The sequence below is a fragment of the Hyperolius riggenbachi genome, chromosome 4, assembly GCF_040937935.1.
Source record: "Hyperolius riggenbachi isolate aHypRig1 chromosome 4, aHypRig1.pri, whole genome shotgun sequence".
NCBI lineage: Eukaryota > Metazoa > Chordata > Amphibia > Anura > Hyperoliidae > Hyperolius > Hyperolius riggenbachi.
Window position 1 is genome coordinate 41,719,280 of NC_090649.1, and position 23,779 is coordinate 41,743,058.

Below are 23,779 nucleotides of genomic sequence, written 5' to 3' on the forward strand. Positions count from 1 at the left end.
GGGCACTCTGCACACGGCCTGAGATTTAACTGAGAGGATTGAAAAAAAGGAAGTTGCTCTTTCCCTTAACTTGTTTTTAGATGAGGTACTTCCCAACAAAAGTTACAAACCAAAAAGCCTTTCAGTCCCGGCAAGCAAAAAAAGTGGTTGCTTTCATTTGACTTAAGTTTGTTACTACTTTTTTTTCTGTACTTTTAGTATGTTTTCTTAATTGCTAGGTGCTGGGAAAGCAAGTTGTAGGTAAGCTGACACAACATCTCAACATCTACTGTGAGAAAACTCAGGACAAAAGTAGAATGAATGAGGGCCTAGAGAGAACGCTCCAAATTTGAGCAAGGCCCTGAGTAGAGTGCAAAGACAACAAGGCAAAAAGTTGTAAAACAACACCAGATGAGCAGATGCTGCTGACTTGGCATTTCCGAGGCTTTTCTAGACAGTTAAAAAGAAGCCTAATAGGTGAGTACTGGAGAGGGAGAGATGCTGCACGTCACTGGCACTGCTAGAAGACATGCAAGGCCTTTGGGCACGCAAGTGTCCCAAGGCTGCTTTAACTTGTGTGTCTTAGAGTCATGTTTGCTGGGTACTAGGGTCCCTCTTCTCGACTGTCAGCCAGCACTGTGGCCAAGTGCCACGGTGACTCTTGCAAATGTCCTTAAATGGCTTCTGGCCTGCAGAGATGTCTTAAGCTTGAGAAGTGCAAAGTGTGGAGGTGTGCCAAAATCCTAGCATTTGCATTGGCCGGGAATCGAACCCGGGCCTCCCGCGTGGCAGGCGAGAATTCTACCACTGAACCACCAATGCCTTGCCCTGTTGCTCGGTGCTGAAAAACGTGGCCAGCCAAATCAGGCCATACAAGATTGCCTTCTTCTGTGCGGATGGCAAAGGTGAGGCTGGCGCCATTTTGCAATTTTTGACATTTCAGCTCAAGCAAGCAAGCCCGGCTAGCTCAGTCGGTAGAGCATGAGACTCTTAATCTCAGGGTCGTGGGTTCGAGCCCCACGTTGGGCGATCAAAGCTTCTCCTTTTACTTTCTACTAGGCAGAGCTCCTCCAAAACGATTACAAACCATCACCAGGCCATCACTTCCTCTTTCACATGCCACTCCCCACTCCCTTTGCTAACAAACGAAAATGTCATCTCAGCTTTCCCCTTCACTTTTACTCACACAACCTCTTTTAACAACTTTTCAGCAAAAGTGCTTCACCACCCCAAGAAAGAGAAAAACACTCCTTCTTACAATCTTACTCATCTTTCCTATACTACTTTTCTTATCTGCTTTTCCCAGATTTCCGTTGGCTTTACTCCAGTCCTTTTGTCAAGGAGAGACTTACAATCAATCACTTGACAAGGAACAACCACCTGAAAGATACTCATTCTCGTATGCCTGGTGCACACCATGCAATTCCCCATCAGATAGATGGGCCGATAGATCCTTTCCGACAGACACGATCGGATTTCCGTTCGGATTTCCGATCACTACTATGCAAATCCATCAGAAAAACGATCGGAAATCAGATCGGACCTGCCGGAAATCATCTGTTCGACCCATCTATCTGACAGGCATTGGTATGGTGTGTATTAGGCTTTGCACTCCAAAGGTGCTCACATAGCAGTATGAGGAGGGCACTCTGCACACGGCCTGAGATTTAGCTGAGAGGATTGAAAAAAAGGAAGTTGCTCTTTCCCTTAACTTGTTTTTAGATGAGGTACTTCCCAACAAAAGTTACAAACCAAAAAGCCTTTCAGTCCCGGCAAGCAAAAAAAGTGGTTGCTTTCATTTGACTTAAGTTTGTTACTACTTTTTTTTCTGTACTTTTAGTATGTTTTCTTAATTGCTAGGTGCTGGGAAAGCAAGTTGTAGGTAAGCTGACACAACATCTCAACATCTACTGTGAGAAAACTCAGGACAAAAGTAGAATGAATGAGGGCCTAGAGAGAACGCTCCAAATTTGAGCAAGGCCCTGAGTAGAGTGCAAAGACAACAAGGCAAAAAGTTGTAAAACAACACCAGATGAGCAGATGCTGCTGACTTGGCATTTCCGAGGCTTTTCTAGACAGTTAAAAAGAAGCCTAATAGGTGAGTACTGGAGAGGGAGAGATGCTGCACGTCACTGGCACTGCTAGAAGACATGCAAGGCCTTTGGGCACGCAAGTGTCCCAAGGCTGCTTTAACTTGTGTGTCTTAGAGTCATGTTTGCTGGGTACTAGGGTCCCTCTTCTCGACTGTCAGCCAGCACTGTGGCCAAGTGCCACGGTGACTCTTGCAAATGTCCTTAAATGGCTTCTGGCCTGCAGAGATGTCTTAAGCTTGAGAAGTGCAAAGTGTGGAGGTGTGCCAAAATCCTAGCATTTGCATTGGCCGGGAATCGAACCCGGGCCTCCCGCGTGGCAGGTGAGAATTCTACCACTGAACCACCAATGCCTTGCCCTGTTGCTCGGTGCTGAAAAACGTGGCCAGCCAAATCAGGCCATACAAGATTGCCTTCTTCTGTGCGGATGGCAAAGGTGAGGCTGGCGCCATTTTGCAATTTTTGACATTTCAGCTCAAGCAAGCAAGCCCGGCTAGTTCAGTCGGTAGAGCATGAGACTCTTAATCTCAGGGTCGTGGGTTCGAGCCCCATGTTGGGCGATCAAAGCTTCTCCTTTTACTTTCTACTAGGCAGAGCTCCTCCAAAACGATTACAAACCATCACCAGGCCATCACTTCCTCTTTCACATGCCACTCCCCACTCCCTTTGCTAACAAACGAAAATGTCATCTCAGCTTTCCCCTTCACTTTTACTCACACAACCTCTTTTAACAACTTTTCAGCAAAAGTGCTTCACCACCCCAAGAAAGAGAAAAACACTCCTTCTTACAATCTTACTCATCTTTCCTATACTACTTTTCTTATCTGCTTTTCCCAGATTTCCGTTGGCTTTACTCCAGTCCTTTTGTCAAGGAGAGACTTACAATCAATCACTTGACAAGGAACAACCACCTGAAAGATACTCATTCTCGTATGCCTGGTGCACACCATGCAATTCCCCATCAGATAGATGGGCCGATAGATCCTTTCCGACAGACACGATCGGATTTCCGTTCGGATTTCCGATCACTACTATGCAAATCCATCAGAAAAACGATCGGAAATCAGATCGGACCTGCCGGAAATCATCTGTTCGACCCATCTATCTGACAGGCATTGGTATGGTGTGTATTAGGCTTTGCACTCCAAAGGTGCTCACATAGCAGTATGAGGAGGGCACTCTGCACACGGCCTGAGATTTAGCTGAGAGGATTGAAAAAAAGGAAGTTGCTCTTTCCCTTAACTTGTTTTTAGATGAGGTACTTCCCAACAAAAGTTACAAACCAAAAAGCCTTTCAGTCCCGGCAAGCAAAAAAAGTGGTTGCTTTCATTTGACTTAAGTTTGTTACTACTTTTTTTTTCTGTACTTTTAGTATGTTTTCTTAATTGCTAGGTGCTGGGAAAGCAAGTTGTAGGTAAGCTGACACAACATCTCAACATCTACTGTGAGAAAACTCAGGACAAAAGTAGAATGAATGAGGGCCTAGAGAGAACGCTCCAAATTTGAGCAAGGCCCTGAGTAGAGTGCAAAGACAACAAGGCAAAAAGTTGTAAAACAACACCAGATGAGCAGATGCTGCTGACTTGGCATTTCCGAGGCTTTTCTAGACAGTTAAAAAGAAGCCTAATAGGTGAGTACTGGAGAGGGAGAGATGCTGCACGTCACTGGCACTGCTAGAAGACATGCAAGGCCTTTGGGCACGCAAGTGTCCCAAGGCTGCTTTAACTTGTGTGTCTTAGAGTCATGTTTGCTGGGTACTAGGGTCCCTCTTCTCGACTGTCAGCCAGCACTGTGGCCAAGTGCCACGGTGACTCTTGCAAATGTCCTTAAATGGCTTCTGGCCTGCAGAGATGTCTTAAGCTTGAGAAGTGCAAAGTGTGGAGGTGTGCCAAAATCCTAGCATTTGCATTGGCCGGGAATCGAACCTGGGCCTCCCGCGTGGCAGGCGAGAATTCTACCACTGAACCACCAATGCCTTGCCCTGTTGCTTGGTGCTGAAAAACGTGGCCAGCCAAATCAGGCCATACAAGATTGCCTTCTTCTGTGCGGATGGCAAAGGTGAGGCTGGCACCATTTTGCAATTTTTGACATTTCAGCTCAAGCAAGCAAGCCCGGCTAGCTCAGTCGGTAGAGCATGAGACTCTTAATCTCAGGGTCGTGGGTTCGAGCCCCACGTTGGGCGATCAAAGCTTCTCCTTTTACTTTCTACTAGGCAGAGCTCCTCCAAAACGATTACAAACCATCACCAGGCCATCACTTCCTCTTTCACATGCCACTCCCCACTCCCTTTGCTAACAAACGAAAATGTCATCTCAGCTTTCCCCTTCACTTTTACTCACACAACCTCTTTTAACAACTTTTCAGCAAAAGTGCTTCACCACCCCAAGAAAGAGAAAAACACTCCTTCTTACAATCTTACTCATCTTTCCTATACTACTTTTCTTATCTGCTTTTCCCAGATTTCCGTTGGCTTTACTCCAGTCCTTTTGTCAAGGAGAGACTTACAATCAATCACTTGACAAGGAACAACCACCTGAAAGATACTCATTCACGTATGCCTGGTGCACACCATGCAATTCCCCATCAGATAGATGGGCCGATAGATCCTTTCCGACAGACACGATCGGATTTCCGTTCGGATTTCCGATCACTACTATGCAAATCCATCAGAAAAACGATCGGAAATCAGATCGGACCTGCCGGAAATCATCTGTTCGACCCATCTATCTGACAGGCATTGGTATGGTGTGTATTAGGCTTTGCACTCCAAAGGTGCTCACATAGCAGTATGAGGAGGGCACTCTGCACACGGCCTGAGATTTAGCTGAGAGGATTGAAAAAAAGGAAGTTGCTCTTTCCCTTAACTTGTTTTTAGATGAGGTACTTCCCAACAAAAGTTACAAACCAAAAAGCCTTTCAGTCCCGGCAAGCAAAAAAAGTGGTTGCTTTCATTTGACTTAAGTTTGTTACTACTTTTTTTTCTGTACTTTTAGTATGTTTTCTTAATTGCTAGGTGCTGGGAAAGCAAGTTGTAGGTAAGCTGACACAACATCTCAACATCTACTGTGAGAAAACTCAGGACAAAAGTAGAATGAATGAGGGCCTAGAGAGAACGCTCCAAATTTGAGCAAGGCCCTGAGTAGAGTGCAAAGACAACAAGGCAAAAAGTTGTAAAACAACACCAGATGAGCAGATGCTGCTGACTTGGCATTTCCGAGGCTTTTCTAGACAGTTAAAAAGAAGCCTAATAGGTGAGTACTGGAGAGGGAGAGATGCTGCACGTCACTGGCACTGCTAGAAGACATGCAAGGCCTTTGGGCACGCAAGTGTCCCAAGGCTGCTTTAACTTGTGTGTCTTAGAGTCATGTTTGCTGGGTACTAGGGTCCCTCTTCTCGACTGTCAGCCAGCACTGTGGCCAAGTGCCACGGTGACTCTTGCAAATGTCCTTAAATGGCTTCTGGCCTGCAGAGATGTCTTAAGCTTGAGAAGTGCAAAGTGTGGAGGTGTGCCAAAATCCTAGCATTTGCATTGGCCGGGAATCAAACCCGGGCCTCCCGCGTGGCAGGCGAGAATTCTACCACTGAACCACCAATGCCTTGCCCTGTTGCTCGGTGCTGAAAAACGTGGCCAGCCAAATCAGGCCATACAAGATTGCCTTCTTCTGTGCGGATGGCAAAGGTGAGGCTGGCGCCATTTTGCAATTTTTGACATTTCAGCTCAAGCAAGCAAGCCCGGCTAGCTCAGTCGGTAGAGCATGAGACCCTTAATCTCAGGGTCGTGGGTTCGAGCCCCACGTTGGGCGATCAAAGCTTCTCCTTTTACTTTCTACTAGGCAGAGCTCCTCCAAAACGATTACAAACCATCACCAGGCCATCACTTCCTCTTTCACATGCCACTCCCCACTCCCTTTGCTAACAAATGAAAATGTCATCTCAGCTTTCCCCTTCACTTTTACTCACACAACCTCTTTTAACAACTTTTCAGCAAAAGTGCTTCACCACCCCAAGAAAGAGAAAAACACTCCTTCTTACAATCTTACTCATCTTTCCTATACTACTTTTCTTATCTGCTTTTCCCAGATTTCCGTTGGCTTTACTCCAGTCCTTTTGTCAAGGAGAGACTTACAATCAATCACTTGACAAGGAACAACCACCTGAAAGATACTCATTCTCATATGCCTGGTGCACACCATGCAATTCCCCATCAGATAGATGGGCCGATAGATCCTTTCCGACAGACACGATCGGATTTCCGTTCGGATTTCCGATCACTACTATGCAAATCCATCAGAAAAACGATCGGAAATCAGATCGGACCTGCCGGAAATCATCTGTTCGACCCATCTATCTGACAGGCATTGGTATGGTGTGTATTAGGCTTTGCACTCCAAAGGTGCTCACATAGCAGTATGAGGAGGGCACTCTGCACACGGCCTGAGATTTAGCTGAGAGGATTGAAAAAAAGGAAGTTGCTCTTTCCCTTAACTTGTTTTTAGATGAGGTACTTCCCAACAAAAGTTACAAACCAAAAAGCCTTTCAGTCCCGGCAAGCAAAAAAAGTGGTTGCTTTCATTTGACTTAAGTTTGTTACTACTTTTTTTTCTGTACTTTTAGTATGTTTTCTTAATTGCTAGGTGCTGGGAAAGCAAGTTGTAGGTAAGCTGACACAACATCTCAACATCTACTGTGAGAAAACTCAGGACAAAAGTAGAATGAATGAGGGCCTAGAGAGAACGCTCCAAATTTGAGCAAGGCCCTGAGTAGAGTGCAAAGACAACAAGGCAAAAAGTTGTAAAACAACACCAGATGAGCAGATGCTGCTGACTTGGCATTTCCGAGGCTTTTCTAGACAGTTAAAAAGAAGCCTAATAGGTGAGTACTGGAGAGGGAGAGATGCTGCACGTCACTGGCACTGCTAGAAGACATGCAAGGCCTTTGGGCACGCAAGTGTCCAAAGGCTGCTTTAACTTGTGTGTCTTAGAGTCATGTTTGCTGGGTACTAGGGTCCCTCTTCTCGACTGTCAGCCAGCACTGTGGCCAAGTGCCACGGTGACTCTTGCAAATGTCCTTAAATGGCTTCTGGCCTGCAGAGATGTCTTAAGCTTGAGAAGTGCAAAGTGTGGAGGTGTGCCAAAATCCTAGCATTTGCATTGGCCGGGAATCGAACCCGGGCCTCCCGCGTGGCAGGCGAGAATTCTACCACTGAACCACCAATGCCTTGCCCTGTTGCTCGGTGCTGAAAAACGTGGCCAGCCAAATCAGGCCATACAAGATTGCCTTCTTCTGTGCGGATGGCAAAGGTGAGGCTGGCGCCATTTTGCAATTTATGACATTTCAGCTCAAGCAAGCAAGCCCGGCTAGCTCAGTCGGTAGAGCATGAGACTCTTAATCTCAGGGTCGTGGGTTCGAGCCCCACGTTGGGCGATCAAAGCTTCTCCTTTTACTTTCTACTAGGCAGAGCTCCTCCAAAACGATTACAAACCATCACCAGGCCATCACTTCCTCTTTCACATGCCACTCCCCACTCCCTTTGCTAACAAACGAAAATGTCATCTCAGCTTTCCCCTTCACTTTTACTCACACAACCTCTTTTAACAACTTTTCAGCAAAAGTGCTTCACCACCCCAAGAAAGAGAAAAACACTCCTTCTTACAATCTTACTCATCTTTCCTATACTACTTTTCTTATCTGCTTTTCCCAGATTTCCGTTGGCTTTACTCCAGTCCTTTTGTCAAGGAGAGACTTACAATCAATCACTTGACAAGGAACAACCACCTGAAAGATACTCATTCTCGTATGCCTGGTGCACACCATGCAATTCCCCATCAGATAGATGGGCCGATAGATCCTTTCCGACAGACACGATCGGATTTCCGTTCGGATTTCCGATCACTACTATGCAAATCCATCAGAAAAACGATCGGAAATCAGATCGGACCTGCCGGAAATCATCTGTTCGACCCATCTATCTGACAGGCATTGGTATGGTGTGTATTAGGCTTTGCACTCCAAAGGTGCTCACATAGCAGTATGAGGAGGGCACTCTGCACACGGCCTGAGATTTAGCTGAGAGGATTGAAAAAAAGGAAGTTGCTCTTTCCCTTAACTTGTTTTTAGATGAGGTACTTCCCAACAAAAGTTACAAACCAAAAAGCCTTTCAGTCCCGGCAAGCAAAAAAAGTGGTTGCTTTCATTTGACTTAAGTTTGTTACTACTTTTTTTTCTGTACTTTTAGTATGTTTTCTTAATTGCTAGGTGCTGGGAAAGCAAGTTGTAGGTAAGCTGACACAACATCTCAACATCTACTGTGAGAAAACTCAGGACAAAAGTAGAATGAATGAGGGCCTAGAGAGAACGCTCCAAATTTGAGCAAGGCCCTGAGTAGAGTGCAAAGACAACAAGGCAAAAAGTTGTAAAACAACACCAGATGAGCAGATGCTGCTGACTTGGCATTTCCGAGGCTTTTCTAGACAGTTAAAAAGAAGCCTAATAGGTGAGTACTGGAGAGGGAGAGATGCTGCACGTCACTGGCACTGCTAGAAGACATGCAAGGCCTTTGGGCACGCAAGTGTCCAAAGGCTGCTTTAACTTGTGTGTCTTAGAGTCATGTTTGCTGGGTACTAGGGTCCCTCTTCTCGACTGTCAGCCAGCACTGTGGCCAAGTGCCACGGTGACTCTTGCAAATGTCCTTAAATGGCTTCTGGCCTGCAGAGATGTCTTAAGCTTGAGAAGTGCAAAGTGTGGAGGTGTGCCAAAATCCTAGCATTTGCATTGGCCGGGAATCGAACCCGGGCCTCCCGCGTGGCAGGCGAGAATTCTACCACTGAACCACCAATGCCTTGCCCTGTTGCTCGGTGCTGAAAAACGTGGCCAGCCAAATCAGGCCATACAAGATTGCCTTCTTCTGTGCGGATGGCAAAGGTGAGGCTGGCGCCATTTTGCAATTTTTGACATTTCAGCTCAAGCAAGCAAGCCCGGCTAGCTCAGTCGGTAGAGCATGAGACTCTTAATCTCAGGGTCGTGGGTTCGAGCCCCACGTTGGGCGATCAAAGCTTCTCCTTTTACTTTCTACTAGGCAGAGCTCCTCCAAAACGATTACAAACCATCACCAGGCCATCACTTCCTCTTTCACATGCCACTCCCCACTCCCTTTGCTAACAAACGAAAATGTCATCTCAGCTTTCCCCTTCACTTTTACTCACACAACCTCTTTTAACAACTTTTCAGCAAAAGTGCTTCACCACCCCAAGAAAGAGAAAAACACTCCTTCTTACAATCTTACTCATCTTTCCTATACTACTTTTCTTATCTGCTTTTCCCAGATTTCCGTTGGCTTTACTCCAGTCCTTTTGTCAAGGAGAGACTTACAATCAATCACTTGACAAGGAACAACCACCTGAAAGATACTCATTCTCGTATGCCTGGTGCACACCATGCAATTCCCCATCAGATAGATGGGCCGATAGATCCTTTCCGACAGACACGATCGGATTTCCGTTCGGATTTCCGATCACTACTATGCAAATCCATCAGAAAAACGATCGGAAATCAGATCGGACCTGCCGGAAATCATCTGTTCGACCCATCTATCTGACAGGCATTGGTATGGTGTGTATTAGGCTTTGCACTCCAAAGGTGCTCACATAGCAGTATGAGGAGGGCACTCTGCACACGGCCTGAGATTTAGCTGAGAGGATTGAAAAAAAGGAAGTTGCTCTTTCCCTTAACTTGTTTTTAGATGAGGTACTTCCCAACAAAAGTTACAAACCAAAAAGCCTTTCAGTCCCGGCAAGCAAAAAAAGTGGTTGCTTTCATTTGACTTAAGTTTGTTACTACTTTTTTTTCTGTACTTTTAGTATGTTTTCTTAATTGCTAGGTGCTGGGAAAGCAAGTTGTAGGTAAGCTGACACAACATCTCAACATCTACTGTGAGAAAACTCAGGACAAAAGTAGAATGAATGAGGGCCTAGAGAGAACGCTCCAAATTTGAGCAAGGCCCTGAGTAGAGTGCAAAGACAACAAGGCAAAAAGTTGTAAAACAACACCAGATGAGCAGATGCTGCTGACTTGGCATTTCCGAGGCTTTTCTAGACAGTTAAAAAGAAGCCTAATAGGTGAGTACTGGAGAGGGAGAGATGCTGCACGTCACTGGCACTGCTAGAAGACATGCAAGGCCTTTGGGCACGCAAGTGTCCCAAGGCTGCTTTAACTTGTGTGTCTTAGAGTCATGTTTGCTGGGTACTAGGGTCCGTCTTCTCGACTGTCAGCCAGCACTGTGGCCAAGTGCCACGGTGACTCTTGCAAATGTCCTTAAATGGCTTCTGGCCTGCAGAGATGTCTTAAGCTTGAGAAGTGCAAAGTGTGGAGGTGTGCCAAAATCCTAGCATTTGCATTGGCCGGGAATCGAACCCGGGACTCCCGCGTGGCAGGCGAGAATTCTACCACTGAACCACCAATGCCTTGCCCTGTTGCTCGGTGCTGAAAAACGTGGCCAGCCAAATCAGGCCATACAAGATTGCCTTCTTCTGTGCGGATGGCAAAGGTGAGGCTGGCGCCATTTTGCAATTTTTGACATTTCAGCTCAAGCAAGCAAGCCCGGCTAGCTCAGTCGGTAGAGCATGAGACTCTTAATCTCAGGGTCGTGGGTTCGAGCCCCACGTTGGGTGATCAAAGCTTCTCCTTTTACTTTCTACTAGGCAGAGCTCCTCCAAAACGATTACAAACCATCACCAGGCCATCACTTCCTCTTTCACATGCCACTCCCCACTCCCTTTGCTAACAAACGAAAATGTCATCTCAGCTTTCCCCTTCACTTTTACTCACACAACCTCTTTTAACAACTTTTCAGCAAAAGTGCTTCACCACCCCAAGAAAGAGAAAAACACTCCTTCTTACAATCTTACTCATCTTTCCTATACTACTTTTCTTATCTGCTTTTCCCAGATTTCCGTTGGCTTTACTCCAGTCCTTTTGTCAAGGAGAGACTTACAATCAATCACTTGACAAGGAACAACCACCTGAAAGATACTCATTCTCGTATGCCTGGTGCACACCATGCAATTCCCCATCAGATAGATGGGCCGATAGATCCTTTCCGACAGACACGATCGGATTTCCGTTCGGATTTCCGATCACTACTATGCAAATCCATCAGAAAAACAATCGGAAATCAGATCGGACCTGCCGGAAATCATCTGTTCGACCCATCTATCTGACAGGCATTGGTATGGTGTGTATTAGGCTTTGCACTCCAAAGGTGCTCACATAGCAGTATGAGGAGGGCACTCTGCACACGGCCTGAGATTTAGCTGAGAGGATTGAAAAAAAGGAAGTTGCTCTTTCCCTTAACTTGTTTTTAGATGAGGTACTTCCCAACAAAAGTTACAAACCAAAAAGCCTTTCAGTCCCGGCAAGCAAAAAAAGTGGTTGCTTTCATTTGACTTAAGTTTGTTACTACTTTTTTTTCTGTACTTTTAGTATGTTTTCTTAATTGCTAGGTGCTGGGAAAGCAAGTTGTAGGTAAGCTGACACAACATCTCAACATCTACTGTGAGAAAACTCAGGACAAAAGTAGAATGAATGAGGGCCTAGAGAGAACGCTCCAAATTTGAGCAAGGCCCTGAGTAGAGTGCAAAGACAACAAGGCAAAAAGTTGTAAAACAACACCAGATGAGCAGATGCTGCTGACTTGGCATTTCCGAGGCTTTTCTAGACAGTTAAAAAGAAGCCTAATAGGTGAGTACTGGAGAGGGAGAGATGCTGCACGTCACTGGCACTGCTAGAAGACATGCAAGGCCTTTGGGCACGCAAGTGTCCCAAGGCTGCTTTAACTTGTGTGTCTTAGAGTCATGTTTGCTGGGTACTAGGGTCCCTCTTCTCGACTGTCAGCCAGCACTGTGGCCAAGTGCCACGGTGACTCTTGCAAATGTCCTTAAATGGCTTCTGGCCTGCAGAGATGTCTTAAGCTTGAGAAGTGCAAAGTGTGGAGGTGTGCCAAAATCCTAGCATTTGCATTGGCCGGGAATCGAACCCGGGCCTCCCGCGTGGCAGGCGAGAATTCTACCACTGAACCACCAATGCCTTGCCCTGTTGCTCGGTGCTGAAAAACGTGGCCAGCCAAATCAGGCCATACAAGATTGCCTTCTTCTGTGCGGATGGCAAAGGTGAGGCTGGCGCCATTTTGCAATTTTTGACATTTCAGCTCAAGCAAGCAAGCCCGGCTAGCTCAGTCGGTAGAGCATGAGACTCTTAATCTCAGGGTCGTGGGTTCGAGCCCCACGTTGGGCGATCAAAGCTTCTCCTTTTACTTTCTACTAGGCAGAGCTCCTCCAAAACGATTACAAACCATCACCAGGCCATCACCTCCTCTTTCACATGCCACTCCCCACTCCCTTTGCTAACAAACGAAAATGTCATCTCAGCTTTCCCCTTCACTTTTACTCACACAACCTCTTTTAACAACTTTTCAGCAAAAGTGCTTCACCACCCCAAGAAAGAGAAAAACACTCCTTCTTACAATCTTACTCATCTTTCCTATACTACTTTTCTTATCTGCTTTTCCCAGATTTCCATTGGCTTTACTCCAGTCCTTTTGTCAAGGAGAGACTTACAATCAATCACTTGACAAGGAACAACCACCTGAAAGATACTCATTCTCGTATGCCTGGTGCACACCATGCAATTCCCCATCAGATAGATGGGCCGATAGATCCTTTCCGACAGACACGATCGGATTTCCGTTCGGATTTCCGATCACTACTATGCAAATCCATCAGAAAAACGATCGGAAATCAGATCGGACCTGCCGGAAATCATCTGTTCGACCCATCTATCTGACAGGCATTGGTATGGTGTGTATTAGGCTTTGCACTCCAAAGGTGCTCACATAGCAGTATGAGGAGGGCACTCTGCACACGGCCTGAGATTTAGCTGAGAGGATTGAAAAAAAGGAAGTTGCTCTTTCCCTTAACTTGTTTTTAGATGAGGTACTTCCCAACAAAAGTTACAAACCAAAAAGCCTTTCAGTCCCGGCAAGCAAAAAAAGTGGTTGCTTTCATTTGACTTACGTTTGTTACTACTTTTTTTTCTGTACTTTTAGTATGTTTTCTTAATTGCTAGGTGCTGGGAAAGCAAGTTGTAGGTAAGCTGACACAACATCTCAACATCTACTGTGAGAAAACTCAGGACAAAAGTAGAATGAATGAGGGCCTAGAGAGAATGCTCCAAATTTGAGCAAGGCCCTGAGTAGAGTGCAAAGACAACAAGGCAAAAAGTTGTAAAACAACACCAGATGAGCAGATGCTGCTGACTTGGCATTTCCGAGGCTTTTCTAGACAGTTAAAAAGAAGCCTAATAGGTGAGTACTGGAGAGGGAGAGATGCTGCACGTCACTGGCACTGCTAGAAGACATGCAAGGCCTTTGGGCACGCAAGTGTCCAAAGGCTGCTTTAACTTGTGTGTCTTAGAGTCATGTTTGCTGGGTACTAGGGTCCCTCTTCTCGACTGTCAGCCAGCACTGTGGCCAAGTGCCACGGTGACTCTTGCAAATGTCCTTAAATGGCTTCTGGCCTGCAGAGATGTCTTAAGCTTGAGAAGTGCAAAGTGTGGAGGTGTGCCAAAATCCTAGCATTTGCATTGGCCGGGAATCGAACCCGGGCCTCCCGCGTGGCAGGCGAGAATTCTACCACTGAACCACCAATGCCTTGCCCTGTTGCTTATTGCTGAAAAACGTGGCCAGCCAAATCAGGCCATACAAGATTGCCTTCTTCTGTGCGGATGGCAAAGGTGAGGCTGGCGCCATTTTGCAATTTTTGACATTTCAGCTCAAGCAACAAGCCCGGCTAGCTCAGTCGGTAGAGCATGAGACTCTTAATCTCAGGGTCGTGGGTTCGAGCCCCACGTTGGGCGATCAAAGCTTCTCCTTTTACTTTCTACTAGGCAGAGCTCCTCCAAAACGATTACAAACCATCACCAGGCCATCACTTCCTCTTTCACATGCCACTCCCCACTCCCTTTGCTAACAAACGAAAATGTCATCTCAGCTTTCCCCTTCACTTTTACTCACACAACCTCTTTTAACAACTTTTCAGCAAAAGTGCTTCACCACCCCAAGAAAGAGAAAAACACTCCTTCTTACAATCTTACTCATCTTTCCTATACTACTTTTCTTATCTGCTTTTCCCAGATTTCCGTTGGCTTTACTCCAGTCCTTTTGTCAAGGAGAGACTTACAATCAATCACTTGACAAGGAACAACCACCTGAAAGATACTCATTCTCGTATGCCTGGTGCACACCATGCAATTCCCCATCAGATAGATGGGCCGATAGATCCTTTCCGACAGACACGATCGGATTTCCGTTCGGATTTCCGATCACTACTATGCAAATCCATCAGAAAAACGATCGGAAATCAGATCGGACCTGCCGGAAATCATCTGTTCGACCCATCTATCTGACAGGCATTGGTATGGTGTGTATTAGGCTTTGCACTCCAAAGGTGCTCACATAGCAGTATGAGGAGGGCACTCTGCACACGGCCTGAGATTTAGCTGAGAGGATTGAAAAAAAGGAAGTTGCTCTTTCCCTTAACTTGTTTTTAGATGAGGTACTTCCCAACAAAAGTTACAAACCAAAAAACCTTTCAGTCCCGGCAAGCAAAAAAAGTGGTTGCTTTCATTTGACTTAAGTTTGTTACTACTTTTTTTTCTGTACTTTTAGTATGTTTTCTTAATTGCTAGGTGCTGGGAAAGCAAGTTGTAGGTAAGCTGACACAACATCTCAACATCTACTGTGAGAAAACTCAGGACAAAAGTAGAATGAATGAGGGCCTAGAGAGAACGCTCCAAATTTGAGCAAGGCCCTGAGTAGAGTGCAAAGACAACAAGGCAAAAAGTTGTAAAACAACACCAGATGAGCAGATGCTGCTGACTTGGCATTTCCGAGGCTTTTCTAGACAGTTAAAAAGAAGCCTAATAGGTGAGTACTGGAGAGGGAGAGATGCTGCACGTCACTGGCACTGCTAGAAGACATGCAAGGCCTTTGGGCACGCAAGTGTCCCAAGGCTGCTTTAACTTGTGTGTCTTAGAGTCATGTTTGCTGGGTACTAGGGTCCCTCTTCTCGACTGTCAGCCAGCACTGTGGCCAAGTGCCACGGTGACTCTTGCAAATGTCCTTAAATGGCTTCTGGCCTGCAGAGATGTCTTAAGCTTGAGAAGTGCAAAGTGTGGAGGTGTGCCAAAATCCTAGCATTTGCATTGGCCGGGAATTGAACCCGGGCCTCCCGCGTGGCAGGTGAGAATTCTACCACTGAACCACCAATGCCTTGCCCTGTTGCTCGGTGCTGAAAAACGTGGCCAGCCAAATCAGGCCATACAAGATTGCCTTCTTCTGTGCGGATGGCAAAGGTGAGGCTGGCGCCATTTTGCAATTTTTGACATTTCAGCTCAAGCAAGCAAGCCCGGCTAGCTCAGTCGGTAGAGCATGAGACTCTTAATCTCAGGGTCGTGGGTTCGAGCCCCACGTTGGGCGATCAAAGCTTCTCCTTTTACTTTCTACTAGGCAGAGCTCCTCCAAAACGATTACAAACCATCACCAGGCCATCACTTCCTCTTTCACATGCCACTCCCCACTCCCTTTGCTAACAAACGAAAATGTCATCTCAGCTTTCCCCTTCACTTTTACTCACACAACCTCTTTTAACAACTTTTCAGCAAAAGTGCTTCACCACCCCAAGAAAGAGAAAAACACTCCTTCTTACAATCTTACTCATCTTTCCTATACTACTTTTCTTATCTGCTTTTCCCAGATTTCCGTTGGCTTTACTCCAGTCCTTTTGTCAAGGAGAGACTTACAATCAATCACTTGACAAGGAACAACCACCTGAAAGATACTCATTCTCGTATGCCTGGTGCACACCATGCAATTCCCCATCAGATAGATGGGCCGATAGATCCTTTCCGACAGACACGATCGGATTTCCGTTCGGATTTCCGATCACTACTATGCAAATCCATCAGAAAAACGATCGGAAATCAGATCGGACCTGCCGGAAATCATCTGTTCGACCCATCTATCTGACAGGCATTGGTATGGTGTGTATTAGGCTTTGCACTCCAAAGGTGCTCACATAGCAGTATGAGGAGGGCACTCTGCACACGGCCTGAGATTTAGCTGAGAGGATTGAAAAAAGGAAGTTGCTCTTTCCCTTAACTTGTTTTTAGATGAGGTACTTCCCAACAAAAGTTACAAACCAAAAAGCCTTTCAGTCCCGGCAAGCAAAAAAAGTGGTTGCTTTCATTTGACTTAAGTTTGTTACTACTTTTTTTTCTGTACTTTTAGTATGTTTTCTTAATTGCTAGGTGCTGGGAAAGCAAGTTGTAGGTAAGCTGACACAACATCTCAACATCTACTGTGAGAAAACTCAGGACAAAAGTAGAATGAATGAGGGCCTAGAGAGAACGCTCCAAATTTGAGCAAGGCCCTGAGTAGAGTGCAAAGACAACAAGGCAAAAAGTTGTAAAACAACACCAGATGAGCAGATGCTGCTGACTTGGCATTTCCGAGGCTTTTCTAGACAGTTAAAAAGAAGCCTAATAGGTGAGTACTGGAGAGGGAGAGATGCTGCACGTCACTGGCACTGCTAGAAGACATGCAAGGCCTTTGGGCACGCAAGTGTCCCAAGGCTGCTTTAACTTGTGTGTCTTAGAGTCATGTTTGCTGGGTACTAGGGTCCCTCTTCTCGACTGTCAGCCAGCACTGTGGCCAAGTGCCACGGTGACTCTTGCAAATGTCCTTAAATGGCTTCTGGCCTGCAGAGATGTCTTAAGCTTGAGAAGTGCAAAGTGTGGAGGTGTGCCAAAATCCTAGCATTTGCATTGGCCGGGAATCGAACCCGGGCCTCCCGCGTGGCAGGCGAGAATTCTACCACTGAACCACCAATGCCTTGCCCTGTTGCTCGGTGCTGAAAAACGTGGCCAGCCAAATCAGGCCATACAAGATTGCCTTCTTCTGTGCGGATGGCAAAGGTGAGGCTGGCGCCATTTTGCAATTTTTGACATTTCAGCTCAAGCAAGCAAGCCCGGCTAGCTCAGTCGGTAGAGCATGAGACTCTTAATCTCAGGGTCGTGGGTTCGAGCCCCACGTTGGGCGATCAAAGCTTCTCCTTTTACTTTCTACTAGGCAGAGCTCCTCCAAAACGATTACAAACCATCACCAGGCCATCACTTCCTCTTTCACATGCCACTCCCCACTCCCTTTGCTAACAAACGAAAATGTCATCTCAGCTTTCCCCTTCACTTTTACTCACACAACCTCTTTTAACAACTTTTCAGCAAAAGTGCTTCACCACCCCAAGAAAGAGAAAAACACTCCTTCTTACAATCTTACTCATCTTTCCTATACTACTTTTCTTATCTGCTTTTCCCAGATTTCCGTTGGCTTTACTCCAGTCCTTTTGTCAAGGAGAGACTTACAATCAATCACTTGACAAGGAACAACCACCTGAAAGATACTCATTCTCGTATGCCTGGTGCACACCATGCAATTCCCCATCAGATAGATGGGCCGATAGATCCTTTCCGACAGACACGATCGGATTTCCGTTCGGATTTCCGATCACTACTATGCAAATCCATCAGAAAAACGATCGGAAATCAGATCGGACCTGCCGGAAATCATCTGTTCGACCCATCTATCTGACAGGCATTGGTATGGTGTGTATTAGGCTTTGCACTCCAAAGGTGCTCACATAGCAGTATGAGGAGGGCACTCTGCACACGGCCTGAGATTTAGCTGAGAGGATTGAAAAAAAGGAAGTTGCTCTTTCCCTTAACTTGTTTTTAGATGAGGTACTTCCCAACAAAAGTTACAAACCAAAAAGCCTTTCAGTCCCGGCAAGCAAAAAAAGTGGTTGCTTTCATTTGACTTAAGTTTGTTACTACTTTTTTTTCTGTACTTTTAGTATGTTTTCTTAATTGCTAGGTGCTGGGAAAGCAAGTTGTAGGTAAGCTGACACAACATCTCAACATCTACTGTGAGAAAACTCAGGACAAAAGTAGAATGAATGAGGGCCTAGAGAGAACGCTCCAAATTTGAGCAAGGCCCTGAGTAGAGTGCAAAGACAACAAGGCAAAAAGTTGTAAAACAACACCAGATGAGCAGATGCTGCTGACTTGGCATTTCCGAGGCTTTTCTAGACAGTTAAAAAGAAGCCTAATAGGTGAGTACTGGAGAGGGAGAGATGCTGCACGTCACTGGCACTGCTAGAAGACATGCAAGGCCTTTGGGCACGCAAGTGTCCAAAGGCTGCTTTAACTTGTGTGTCTTAGAGTCATGTTTGCTGGGTACTAGGGTCCCTCTTCTCGACTGTCAGCCAGCACTGTGGCCAAGTGCCACGGTGACTCTTGCAAATGTCCTTAAATGGCTTCTGGCCTGCAGAGATGTCTTAAGCTTGAGAAGTGCAAAGTGTGGAGGTGTGCCAAAATCCTAGCATTTGCATTGGCCGGGAATCGAACCCGGGCCTCCCGCGTGGCAGGCGAGAATTCTACCACTGAACCACCAATGCCTTGCCCTGTTGCTCGGTGCTGAAAAACGTGGCCAGCCAAATCAGGCCATACAAGATTGCCTTCTTCTGTGCGGATGGCAAAGGTGAGGCTGGCGCCATTTTGCAATTTTTGACATTTCAGCTCAAGCAAGCAAGCCCGGCTAGCTCAGTCGGTAGAGCATGAGACTCTTAATCTCAGGGTCGTGGGTTCGAGCCCCACGTTGGGCGATCAAAGCTTCTCCTTTTACTTTCTACTAGGCAGAGCTCCTCCAAAACGATTACAAACCATCACCAGGCCATCACTTCCTCTTTCACATGCCACTCCCCACTCCCTTTGCTAACAAACGAAAATGTCATCTCAGCTTTCCCCTTCACTTTTACTCACACAACCTCTTTTAACAACTTTTCAGCAAAAGTGCTTCACCACCCCAAGAAAGAGAAAAACACTCCTTCTTACAATCTTACTCATCTTTCCTATACTACTTTTCTTATCTGCTTTTCCCAGATTTCCGTTGGCTTTACTCCAGTCCTTTTGTCAAGGAGAGACTTACAATCAATCACTTGACAAGGAACAACCACCTGAAAGATACTCATTCTCGTATGCCTGGTGCACACCATGCAATTCCCCATCAGATAGATGGGCCGATAGATCCTTTCCGACAGACACGATCGGATTTCCGTTCGGATTTCCGATCACTACTATGCAAATCCATCAGAAAAACGATCGGAAATCAGATCGGACCTGCCGGAAATCATCTGTTCGACCCATCTATCTGACAGGCATTGGTATGGTGTGTATTAGGCTTTGCACTCCAAAGGTGCTCACATAGCAGTATGAGGAGGGCACTCTGCACACGGCCTGAGATTTAGCTGAGAGGATTGAAAAAAAGGAAGTTGCTCTTTCCCTTAACTTGTTTTTAGATGAGGTACTTCCCAACAAAAGTTACAAACCAAAAAGCCTTTCAGTCCCGGCAAGCAAAAAAAGTGGTTGCTTTCATTTGACTTAAGTTTGTTACTACTTTTTTTTCTGTACTTTTAGTATGTTTTCTTAATTGCTAGGTGCTGGGAAAGCAAGTTGTAGGTAAGCTGACACAACATCTCAACATCTACCTTGAGAAAACTCAGGACAAAAGTAGAATGAATGAGGGCCTAGAGAGAACGCTCCAAATTTGAGCAAGGCCCTGAGTAGAGTGCAAAGACAACAAGGCAAAAAGTTGTAAAACAACACCAGATGAGCAGATGCTGCTGACTTGGCATTTCCGAGGCTTTTCTAGACAGTTAAAAAGAAGCCTAATAGGTGAGTACTGGAGAGGGAGAGATGCTGCACGTCACTGGCACTGCTAGAAGACATGCAAGGCCTTTGGGCACGCAAGTGTCCAAAGGCTGCTTTAACTTGTGTGTCTTAGAGTCATGTTTGCTGGGTACTAGGGTCCCTCTTCTCGACTGTCAGCCAGCACTGTGGCCAAGTGCCACGGTGACTCTTGCAAATGTCCTTAAATGGCTTCTGGCCTGCAGAGATGTCTTAAGCTTGAGAAGTGCAAAGTGTGGAGGTGTGCCAAAATCCTAGCATTTGCATTGGCCGGGAATCGAACCCGGGCCTCCCGCGTGGCAGGCGAGAATTCTACCACTGAACCACCAATGCCTTGCCCTGTTGATCGGTGCTGAAAAACGTGGCCAGCCAAATCAGGCCATACAAGATTGCCTTCTTCTGTGCGGATGGCAAAGGTGAGGCTGGCGCCATTTTGCAATTTTTGACATTTCAGCTCAAGCAAGCAAGCCCGGCTAGCTCAGTCGGTAGAGCATGAGACTCTTAATCTCAGGGTTGTGGGTTCGAGCCCCACGTTGGGCGATCAAAGCTTCTCCTTTTACTTTCTACTAGGCAGAGCTCCTCCAAAACGATTACAAACCATCACCAGGCCATCACTTCCTCTTTCACATGCCACTCCCCACTCCCTTTGCTAACAAACGAAAATGTCATCTCAGCTTTCCCCTTCACTTTTACTCACACAACCTCTTTTAACAACTTTTCAGCAAAAGTGCTTCACCACCCCAAGAAAGAGAAAAACACTCCTTCTTACAATCTTACTCATCTTTCCTATACTACTTTTCTTATCTGCTTTTCCCAGATTTCCGTTGGCTTTACTCCAGTCCTTTTGTCAAGGAGAGACTTACAATCAATCACTTGACAAGGAACAACCACCTGAAAGATACTCATTCTCGTATGCCTGGTGCACACCATGCAATTCCCCATCAGATAGATGGGCCGATAGATCCTTTCCGACAGACACGATCGGATTTCCGTTCGGATTTCCGATCACTACTATGCAAATCCATCAGAAAAACGATCGGAAATCAGATCGGACCTGCCGGAAATCATCTGTTCGACCCATCTATCTGACAGGCATTGGTATGGTGTGTATTAGGCTTTGCACTCCAAAGGTGCTCACATAGCAGTATGAGGAGGGCACTCTGCACACGGCCTGAGATTTAGCTGAGAGGATTGAAAAAAAGGAAGTTGCTCTTTCCCTTAACTTGTTTTTAGATGAGGTACTTCCCAACAAAAGTTACAAACCAAAAAGCCTTTCAGTCCCGGCAAGCAAAAAAAGTGGTTGCTTTCATTTGACTTAAGTTTGTTACTACTTTTTTTTCTGTACTTTTAGTATGTTTTCTTAATTGCTAGGTGCTGGGAAAGCAAGTTGTAGGTAAGCTGACACAACATCTCAACATCTACTGTGAGAAAACTCAGGACAAAAGTAGAATGAATGAGGGCCTAGAGAGAACGCTCCAAATTTGAGCAAGGCCCTGAGTAGAGTGCAAAGACAACAAGGCAAAAAGTTGTAAAACAACACCAGATGAGCAGATGCTGCTGACTTGGCATTTCCGAGGCTTTTCTAGACAGTTAAAAAGAAGCCTAATAGGTGAGTACTGGAGAGGGAGAGATGCTGCACGTCACTGGCACTGCTAGAAGACATGCAAGGCCTTTGGGCACGCAAGTGTCCCAAGGCTGCTTTAACTTGTGTGTCTTAGAGTCATGTTTGCTGGGTACTAGGGTCCCTCTTCTCGACTGTCAGCCAGCACTGTGGCCAAGTGCCACGGTGACTCTTGCAAATGTCCTTAAATGGCTTCTGGCCTGCAGAGATGTCTTAAGCTTGAGAAGTGCAAAGTGTGGAGGTGTGCCAAAATCCTAGCATTTGCATTGGCCGGGAATCGAACCCGGGCCTCCCGCGTGGCAGGCGAGAATTCTACCACTGAACCACCAATGCCTTGCCCTGTTGCTCGGTGCTGAAAAACGTGGCCAGCCAAATCAGGCCATACAAGATTGCCTTCTTCTGTGCGGATGGCAAAGGTGAGGCTGGCGCCATTTTGCAATTTTTGACATTTCAGCTCAAGCAAGCAAGCCCGGCTAGCTCAGTCGGTAGAGCATGAGACTCTTAATCTCAGGGTCGTGGGTTCGAGCCCCACGTTGGGCGATCAAAGCTTCTCCTTTTACTTTCTACTAGGCAGAGCTCCTCCAAAACGATTACAAACCATCACCAGGCCATCACTTCCTCTTTCACATGCCACTCCCCACTCCCTTTGCTAACAAACGAAAATGTCATCTCAGCTTTCACCTTCACTTTTACTCACACAACCTCTTTTAACAACTTTTCAGCAAAAGTGCTTCACCACCCCAAGAAAGAGAAAAACACTCCTTCTTACAATCTTACTCATCTTTCCTATACTACTTTTCTTATCTGCTTTTCCCAGATTTCCGTTGGCTTTACTCCAGTCCTTTTGTCAAGGAGAGACTTACAATCAATCACTTGACAAGGAACAACCACCTGAAAGATACTCATTCTCGTATGCCTGGTGCACACCATGCAATTCCCCATCAGATAGATGGGCCGATAGATCCTTTCCGACAGACACGATCGGATTTCCGTTCGGATTTCCGATCACTACTATGCAAATCCATCAGAAAAACGATCGGAAATCAGATCGGACCTGCCGGAAATCATCTGTTCGACCCATCTATCTGACAGGCATTGGTATGGTGTGTATTAGGCTTTGCACTCCAAAGGTGCTCACATAGCAGTATGAGGAGGGCACTCTGCACACGGCCTGAGATTTAGCTGAGAGGATTGAAAAAAAGGAAGTTGCTCTTTCCCTTAACTTGTTTTTAGATGAGGTACTTCCCAACAAAAGTTACAAACCAAAAAGCCTTTCAGTCCCGGCAAGCAAAAAAAGTGGTTGCTTTCATTTGACTTAAGTTTGTTACTACTTTTTTTTCTGTACTTTTAGTATGTTTTCTTAATTGCTAGGTGCTGGGAAAGCAAGTTGTAGGTAAGCTGAAACAACATCTCAACATCTACTGTGAGAAAACTCAGGACAAAAGTAGAATGAATGAGGGCCTAGAGAGAACGCTCCAAATTTGAGCAAGGCCCTGAGTAGAGTGCAAAGACAACAAGGCAAAAAGTTGTAAAACAACACCAGATGAGCAGATGCTGCTGACTTGGCATTTCCGAGGCTTTTCTAGACAGTTAAAAAGAAGCCTAATAGGTGAGTACAGGAGAGGGAGAGATGCTGCACGTCACTGGCACTGCTAGAAGACATGCAAGGCCTTTGGGCACGCAAGTGTCCCAAGGCTGCTTTAACTTGTGTGTCTTAGAGTCATGTTTGCTGGGTACTAGGGTCCCTCTTCTCGACTGTCAGCCAGCACTGTGGCCAAGTGCCACGGTGACTCTTGCAAATGTCCTTAAATGGCTTCTGGCCTGCAGAGATGTCTTAAGCTTGAGAAGTGCAAAGTGTGGAGGTGTGCCAAAATCCTAGCATTTGCATTGGCCGGGAATCGAACCCGGGCCTCCCGCGTGGCAGGCGAGAATTCTACCACTGAACCACCAATGCCTTGCCCTGTTGCTCGGTGCTGAAAAACGTGGCCAGCCAAATCAGGCCATACAAGATTGCCTTCTTCTGTGCGGATGGCAAAGGTGAGGCTGGCGCCATTTTGCAATTTTTGACATTTCAGCTCAAGCAAGCAAGCCCGGCTAGCTCAGTCGGTAGAGCATGAGACTCTTAATCTCAGGGTCGTGGGTTCGAGCCCCACGTTGGGCGATCAAAGCTTCTCCTTTTACTTTCTACTAGGCAGAGCTCCTCCAAAACGATTACAAACCATCACCAGGCCATCACTTC

General features: G+C 46.1%; 24 non-coding genes across 24 annotated transcripts; 12 read left to right on the plus strand and 12 right to left on the minus strand.

Annotated features, from left to right (window-relative positions):
• Positions 1–730: 730 nt before the first annotated feature.
• Positions 731–801, minus strand: TRNAG-GCC (transfer RNA glycine (anticodon GCC)). The gene has a single exon. It is a non-coding gene; the product is annotated as a tRNA-Gly (tRNA).
• A 134-nt stretch (positions 802–935) lies between these two features.
• Positions 936–1,008, plus strand: TRNAK-CUU (transfer RNA lysine (anticodon CUU)). The gene has a single exon. It is a non-coding gene; the product is annotated as a tRNA-Lys (tRNA).
• Positions 1,009–4,178: 3,170 nt separating this feature from the next.
• Positions 4,179–4,251, plus strand: TRNAK-CUU (transfer RNA lysine (anticodon CUU)). Its single transcript has one exon. It is a non-coding gene; the product is annotated as a tRNA-Lys (tRNA).
• Positions 4,252–5,594: 1,343 nt separating this feature from the next.
• TRNAG-GCC (transfer RNA glycine (anticodon GCC)) lies at positions 5,595–5,665 on the minus strand. Its single transcript has one exon. It is a non-coding gene; the product is annotated as a tRNA-Gly (tRNA).
• Positions 5,666–7,215: 1,550 nt separating this feature from the next.
• On the minus strand, positions 7,216–7,286 carry TRNAG-GCC (transfer RNA glycine (anticodon GCC)). The gene has a single exon. It is a non-coding gene; the product is annotated as a tRNA-Gly (tRNA).
• Positions 7,287–7,420: 134 nt separating this feature from the next.
• Positions 7,421–7,493, plus strand: TRNAK-CUU (transfer RNA lysine (anticodon CUU)). Its single transcript has one exon. It is a non-coding gene; the product is annotated as a tRNA-Lys (tRNA).
• A 1,343-nt stretch (positions 7,494–8,836) lies between these two features.
• Positions 8,837–8,907, minus strand: TRNAG-GCC (transfer RNA glycine (anticodon GCC)). Its single transcript has one exon. It is a non-coding gene; the product is annotated as a tRNA-Gly (tRNA).
• Positions 8,908–9,041: 134 nt separating this feature from the next.
• On the plus strand, positions 9,042–9,114 carry TRNAK-CUU (transfer RNA lysine (anticodon CUU)). The gene has a single exon. It is a non-coding gene; the product is annotated as a tRNA-Lys (tRNA).
• A 1,343-nt stretch (positions 9,115–10,457) lies between these two features.
• Positions 10,458–10,528, minus strand: TRNAG-GCC (transfer RNA glycine (anticodon GCC)). Its single transcript has one exon. It is a non-coding gene; the product is annotated as a tRNA-Gly (tRNA).
• Positions 10,529–12,078: 1,550 nt separating this feature from the next.
• Positions 12,079–12,149, minus strand: TRNAG-GCC (transfer RNA glycine (anticodon GCC)). Its single transcript has one exon. It is a non-coding gene; the product is annotated as a tRNA-Gly (tRNA).
• A 134-nt stretch (positions 12,150–12,283) lies between these two features.
• TRNAK-CUU (transfer RNA lysine (anticodon CUU)) lies at positions 12,284–12,356 on the plus strand. Its single transcript has one exon. It is a non-coding gene; the product is annotated as a tRNA-Lys (tRNA).
• A 1,343-nt stretch (positions 12,357–13,699) lies between these two features.
• TRNAG-GCC (transfer RNA glycine (anticodon GCC)) lies at positions 13,700–13,770 on the minus strand. The gene has a single exon. It is a non-coding gene; the product is annotated as a tRNA-Gly (tRNA).
• A 133-nt stretch (positions 13,771–13,903) lies between these two features.
• TRNAK-CUU (transfer RNA lysine (anticodon CUU)) lies at positions 13,904–13,976 on the plus strand. The gene has a single exon. It is a non-coding gene; the product is annotated as a tRNA-Lys (tRNA).
• A 1,548-nt stretch (positions 13,977–15,524) lies between these two features.
• Positions 15,525–15,597, plus strand: TRNAK-CUU (transfer RNA lysine (anticodon CUU)). The gene has a single exon. It is a non-coding gene; the product is annotated as a tRNA-Lys (tRNA).
• A 1,342-nt stretch (positions 15,598–16,939) lies between these two features.
• TRNAG-GCC (transfer RNA glycine (anticodon GCC)) lies at positions 16,940–17,010 on the minus strand. The gene has a single exon. It is a non-coding gene; the product is annotated as a tRNA-Gly (tRNA).
• A 134-nt stretch (positions 17,011–17,144) lies between these two features.
• On the plus strand, positions 17,145–17,217 carry TRNAK-CUU (transfer RNA lysine (anticodon CUU)). The gene has a single exon. It is a non-coding gene; the product is annotated as a tRNA-Lys (tRNA).
• A 1,343-nt stretch (positions 17,218–18,560) lies between these two features.
• Positions 18,561–18,631, minus strand: TRNAG-GCC (transfer RNA glycine (anticodon GCC)). Its single transcript has one exon. It is a non-coding gene; the product is annotated as a tRNA-Gly (tRNA).
• A 134-nt stretch (positions 18,632–18,765) lies between these two features.
• Positions 18,766–18,838, plus strand: TRNAK-CUU (transfer RNA lysine (anticodon CUU)). Its single transcript has one exon. It is a non-coding gene; the product is annotated as a tRNA-Lys (tRNA).
• Positions 18,839–20,181: 1,343 nt separating this feature from the next.
• On the minus strand, positions 20,182–20,252 carry TRNAG-GCC (transfer RNA glycine (anticodon GCC)). Its single transcript has one exon. It is a non-coding gene; the product is annotated as a tRNA-Gly (tRNA).
• A 134-nt stretch (positions 20,253–20,386) lies between these two features.
• On the plus strand, positions 20,387–20,459 carry TRNAK-CUU (transfer RNA lysine (anticodon CUU)). The gene has a single exon. It is a non-coding gene; the product is annotated as a tRNA-Lys (tRNA).
• A 1,343-nt stretch (positions 20,460–21,802) lies between these two features.
• On the minus strand, positions 21,803–21,873 carry TRNAG-GCC (transfer RNA glycine (anticodon GCC)). Its single transcript has one exon. It is a non-coding gene; the product is annotated as a tRNA-Gly (tRNA).
• A 134-nt stretch (positions 21,874–22,007) lies between these two features.
• TRNAK-CUU (transfer RNA lysine (anticodon CUU)) lies at positions 22,008–22,080 on the plus strand. Its single transcript has one exon. It is a non-coding gene; the product is annotated as a tRNA-Lys (tRNA).
• Positions 22,081–23,423: 1,343 nt separating this feature from the next.
• On the minus strand, positions 23,424–23,494 carry TRNAG-GCC (transfer RNA glycine (anticodon GCC)). Its single transcript has one exon. It is a non-coding gene; the product is annotated as a tRNA-Gly (tRNA).
• Positions 23,495–23,628: 134 nt separating this feature from the next.
• TRNAK-CUU (transfer RNA lysine (anticodon CUU)) lies at positions 23,629–23,701 on the plus strand. Its single transcript has one exon. It is a non-coding gene; the product is annotated as a tRNA-Lys (tRNA).
• Positions 23,702–23,779: the final 78 nt, after the last annotated feature.